This window comes from Sinocyclocheilus anshuiensis, unplaced genomic scaffold, assembly GCF_001515605.1.
Source record: "Sinocyclocheilus anshuiensis isolate Anshui unplaced genomic scaffold, SAMN03320099.WGS_v1.1 scaffold1392, whole genome shotgun sequence".
Lineage (NCBI taxonomy): Eukaryota > Metazoa > Chordata > Actinopteri > Cypriniformes > Cyprinidae > Sinocyclocheilus > Sinocyclocheilus anshuiensis.
The window spans coordinates 66,466-72,604 of NW_015542476.1; the positions used below are offsets into that span (position 1 = coordinate 66,466).

Sequence of the window (6,139 nt, forward strand, 5' to 3'; positions counted from 1 at the left end):
CACAACCTGATTAATATTCATGAATCCAGTAGCTCATTAATCCTTAGTGCGTTTTATATTGTTCTTATTAATTCGTATCATTATTATCTTATCAGTATTTTTGATTCCCCCCCCCAAATAAAGGTCAAATAAAGGTATATATATATACCTTTATTTGACCCTCTAACTCTAACACTTTCTATTCTATTTTAATTCTACTTTATCTACATTTATCTTCTTTGATCAATTACCATAACAAAAATCTCAATCTTAAACATTTACTCATTCTGTGTATTTGTGTCTTTAAAATAGGGTAACTTTGTTGCAAAAGCTTACAGCACAAGGAAGCTTGATTTCAACTTTGATTTCAAACTGAATTGAATTTACAGAAAAAGACGTACACAGTCAGTAATAAAATTATAAAACAAATGACCTCAATTCAGTTGAGGTATTTGAAATATGACAAAATGAATTTTTATAAGCAGTGATTTAAGAGCCATATTGGCTATGCTATTTATTTAGATAAATGGAACATCAGATGGCTTTGACCTGTAATGTCTGTACAATAATAAAATTTCTAGTAGCATTTTCATCGGTCAGGTGTGGATCTATTCTGAATGGTTGATAACTTTTGACAAAGTTTAATAATTTGCAGTGTAATAATTTAATAATTAATCATTTCTCTTAGGAGCAAAGAGAAAGAATTTCTACTTTAAAAGCACGGAGAGATCGCGATTGCACACAGTCCGAGTGCGTACAAGCAATATCGGAGTGAGAGGACAGGCAGTTCATTTGTATAAATTAGGTAGTAGTGATGGAGTTAGACAGACTAGGATATTTATATGTACAAATCATACAAATATCCCATTCCGAAACATTTCTAGCATAAACTTACATTGTAAAAGAAATTAAAGTTCCATCTTTGATTCTTGAAAGACTTTCTGATGCATTTCTCTTACAGCCACAACCCTCTACATTGCGAGTAAATCACTCGCATATGCGACTAAATCTTACTCTGGGCGACTAAATGATGTCTAATATTAGCCAATTGCTAATAAATTCTCAGATTTTTATATCTAATTCTAAGTATCTGCGATTACATGACTGTGTTCTCATGTTACAATAAAGTGTTCGCCACATTTGCGCAGGAATGATTAAATTATAATACCTGCAATCCTGCATAATCGACAGGAGGTGGATGCGTGTCAAACTCACTGTCGGTGAGGAAAGAGAGACGCAGCTTGTATCGGTGTAGGCTATATACGGTAGATACTGTGGAAAATGAGTAATGGAACCGTGTCAGATATTTCAGTATCGGTTTCAAAATATAGATATTTATGATAACACTACCATGTATACAGCAAAATCACTGGTGTAGAATTTTCAGGGATGGTGTAAAATTAACAGTGTTGTCATTGTTTTAACACTACATGGTGATAAAATAACACTGCTGTTGTTATTTGTAAGACAGTGTCAGTGTGAAATTTAAGTGTATTTTCAAATTTCACCCAAAGTGGCATAAAAAGCCACGCCTCCACTTAACGCTAGGCCACCAGTCTGTGTCCGCCATTTTCTTTTACTTGAAGCCGAAGCCGAAGAAAAAGCAGGTAAATCAGATTCTCACACGATATAGCTAAATTAAATTGTTATTTTTATATCTACGGAGCCTTTGATCAATTCGTTCCCTTGTTAAGATAAATCGGGGCCATGTTGTACAAATTTGATACCTCAGTAATTCAGATCATGGACGCGGTTTAAACTAGGGCACTAACGTTAATTACGTGTCCGTGATTTACCTAAAATGGAGGAGCGTATTAATAAATCGTGAATTCATAAAACAAATTCCTAAATCGTGGCCACGACATTTAGGTTTCCCCCTCTACATTGCGCCTTCTACACGTTAAAAACCACACAGTTGGTCATGAGCAAAACACGCAAGTTAATGTTTGTAACTTCTCCAAACTTTGAGTCCATAAATGACGCTGAGCTCCCTCACTGTCTGATCAACTCTTCACCTGCTGCAGCGGCAGCTTTTCCCGGTTCAGATATCAGGGCTTTTATTGGTCCCTTCACGATCGGATGCCTTTATCTTATTTTTATTGGCTACTGAAGTTTCGTCAAAGGTTTGAATATCAATTCAAATTGTGGGCATACTCAGTAATGAACTATGATTTAAAAGAAACGAAGTAGATTATTTTGCTTAATTTGTACTTAAGTACAAGTAAAAGTACAGCTTTAGAAATATACTCAAAAAAGTACAAGTACCCGAAAAAACTACTTAATTAATTACAGTAACGTGAGTAGTTGTAATTCGTTACCTCCACCACTGCTTAATACAGTCTTTAGTCACTTCTTAGCTGCAAACAAAACATATATCATGCTTCCTCCGCAAATCTGGCTGATTTGAGTCATTTCTTAGTGCATCGGACTGTACTTGTCACAATGTATCTTTTTGGATGTCACTAAAAATAACCAGCTCATTTGTGCGTGAATCAGGCTACATTGGTCACACTGTATGTTATTGATTCACTAAAAAGAACCCACTCATAAGAATCATTGTTTATGAACCGGACAACACTGGTCACACTGAATGTTGTTTTTGCATGCAGTCTGCAAGGGACCATAGAATAGTACAGGGGTTCTCAACTCTGGCCCTCAAGGTCCACTTTCCTGCAGAGTTTAGCTCCAACCTTAATCAAACTCACCTGAACACGCTAATCAAGGTATTCAGGATTACTACAAAGTTACTGGCAGGTTTGTTTGATTAGGGTTGGAGCTAAACTGTGCAGGACAGTGGACCTCGAGGGCCAGAGTTGAGAACCCCTGCAATAGTAAGATGTTATGTCATTATCATTCATTCTATCATTCTTATCTTTTTATTGCATCACATTCAAAACAGACTGCAACCCCATTCACATCTCAAGTCATTTTTAATGCAGCCATTGAGGAAAAGATCTTGGAATTTTAACAATCATTATCAGGATTATTCAGAAATTTGATATCATCACCCAGTCCTCACAAACTCACACAAATCCAGAAGACAAAATGCCTCCCTGTCGATTACTACCATTGACTTAGACAAATGTCAGGAACAGACACAAACTGAATTAGAAAGCTCCTCAGATTCCTGTAAGAAACAAGTGAGCAGCGAGATAAACAGAAATAGAAAATACACTATGAAGAGAGCGCGAAGGAGAGAGGTGAGAGATCTCCTGTCTGTACAGCAGGTATATCCGGGATTGAACTGGATCGTGTCTGTAGTGCTGGTGTCAGATGAGCAGGTGGTCTCTGCTGGGCAGCGTCTTTGTGCCCTTGAGCTGCTGGGTTTCCTGTTTGCTGCCTAACAGGTCTCCCCTAATCACAGCGCTGAGAGTATTATTGTGATCATTTGCATTGAATTTTGACAGGCGGTTGTGTTCTGGGCTGGCCTGGTGGGGCCTAATACGTCTCAAAATACAGACTGCGTCAAGGTGACTCCTTGTTCACACTGGCATGTGAGCACAAATAAGCCCACATTTTTTGTGCATGTATGGTATGCATTATGCTGGTTACACGTTTATACCAAGCATTTTTAGAGAGTCACACGTGATATTACCACATCCCCTGAGGGCTTTCTAAAATGATAATGTCCCCTTGACAAATGAAAAGTGATTCCCAAGAGCATGTGACTGAATCTGAGAGTTTGCAAGGACATGTCTGGGTATAACACTCTTAATGCAGAAATGTCAACGGCAGCAATACAAGTATTTTCTGTGGGCTCCGTGCGACCCTAGTGTGACTAATGGCTTATTCCCATAGCTGCGGACAAAACCTGTCAAGCTTGAATGACACGTGTTTCCGCAGGGAAATTGAGCATCAGTCTGGGATCCGTTTCTCTACGTATTGTCTTTGACGTTATTGAGTAAAACTGACTGCGGAACAGAAGATTGAAGATCTTCAATGTCACGGGCTGTTGGAGAAGAGGAATGGAGGTTTAGAGCTTTCATTCTGGTAACGTTGTCCTTTTCTGTGAAACATCCGATGTATTTTAAGCTGGATGAAAGGTTCAACTCTGAACGAACTGGTTCTGAACGAATCCCAGAGAGGTTTAGAAATACCATCTGACATTTGCCTCTATTGTACTCATCCTGGTACACCTTCTTTTTCTTCCTGTCTCTCCATCTCCATGGAACACTTTATTCCAGCTCTTGTTTGGAAAATATTCTCTGTTCGTATTGAGCTGACAGGAACAGTTTATAGGGCAACAGACACATCACCACCTGCCCTCCTGCCAAAACATCCCAGTGAAATGGACAGCAGGCAGGATGGCTTTCCAAATTCCCTTTTCAGCCACAGAAATGGGGAAGGTTTGTTTCTGTTGGCCAACAACACCTGATGTCTGTTGCCATCAGATAAGACTGACGCTACAAGACACCTCTTTAGGGAAGAAGACTCGTTTTTGACCCACAAGTTGACCTGTTTAACACTCTTGCCCCACAGACTCTGATTCTTTAGGTTTAGCTTTAAAAGAATTTCGGATCTTGAAATACTTGCCTGATAGAATGGCTGAAGCAAAAAGAAGCTACAAGATGAGATTCTCATCATCATTGTTGCCTTCAGCTTTCTCTCTGGAAAGTGTGAAAAGCAGTAGTGAAATGAATTGGAAATAAAAGATATATATCTATATTATTCAGCAAGGACACGTTAAATGATCAAAAGTTTCACAATATTGAACATAAGAGAAAACATGAAGTCTTACAAACCTCTTTTGAATGGTAGCTATGCCTTTACAATGTCAAGCTTATCATTTGGTATAAATGGGTCTTTATACATGGGAATATCTACAGTAGTTGCATTTATATTCATGTAGCGCTCATGTGTACTGTGTCTACTTCAATGTCATCAGCCAATAACAGTACTTTATACAATAACAGTGTGTTTTTTCACCAAGATGTTTGAGACCACTTTTAGGAAAATCTCTTTAAGTGCAAACAGCATAACTTAACAATTTCAACTAATTATGGAGTAGCACCTATACATGTGTGTTTGTGCGTGAGTTCATTAAAGAGGATTATTAAAAATTATCAGTTATCAATTATGAGACTGAAGAAATGATTCAAAGCAGAGTGAGACATCCCTACTTTTTTAAGTGATGCAAAAAGATGAAGTCTTGAAAGATGGAAGTGTGAGAGAAAGAGACAGGAGCAAAGCATGAGGGAGACTATAGCTCTATATGCATAAATCACATCCACAAACGAGATAAAATGCTGAAAATGCTTTCATCTGGGCCACAGAGATGAAACAGGTTTGCATGTGTATGCTAACTTGTCTCATGCATTCCTGGGTGTCTAGAGTTGTTTGTGTGAAATGGCTTTCTGTGATGATTTTCAAAGCATTATTTCTAGAATCCTACAAATCAGCTCTTGCAACTTAAATATACATTAACATTCAAAGGTTTGGGGTCGGTAAGTTTTTGTTTTTTTTCAATGTTTTTCAAGAAAAAAAAGAGTCTCTTATGTTCAACAAGGCTAAATTTATTTGATCAAAAATACATTAAAAACTGTAATATTGTGGAATATTATTACAATTTAAAGTAACAGTTTTTTTTAAATATAATGTATTCCTGTGAAGGCAAAGCTACATTTGTCAGCAGCCTTAACTCCAGTCTTCAGTGTCACATGGTCCTTCAGAAATCATGCAAATATGCTGATTTATTATTATTATTATTATTATTATTAGCAGTATTGAAAACAGTGATATAAAAAAAGTTCAATAAATAACATATAAATAAATTGATTTCTGCAGTGGCACTGCATGGATTTTGAGATAGATCTCCTGTGCTTCTTTTCTTTGCACCCGTACACACACCTCTATTTTCAACAGGAAATCTTTCCATCACCCTCTCCAGCTGTTTTTAATAGTTACAGAGCGTTTGCTCTCCACACATTACACTTTTCACACAGACTCAGGGTTTGTGATTGATCCCTATAGACACGTATCCTCAAACCTTTGCTCTCTAAATAAGTCTAAATTTGTTTCTGCCTGAATCTTTATGTGTGGTTTAAAGCAATTGGCAACTGCCAAAGAACATCCTGTTCCCATTTCCCAGTTTTAACAGTGTGTGTGTGTGTGTGTGTGTGTGTGTGTGTGTGTGTGTGTGTGTGTGTGTGTGTGTGTGTGT

The 6,139-nt window shown here is 37.5% G+C and overlaps 1 protein-coding gene across 1 annotated transcript in view; it reads left to right on the forward strand.

The window, feature by feature from the left end:
* The window catches only part of LOC107693814 (fibrinogen C domain-containing protein 1-like), a 65,407-nt gene that overhangs the window by 57,506 nt on the left and 1,762 nt on the right, over positions 1-6,139 (forward strand). The window lies entirely within an intron of this gene.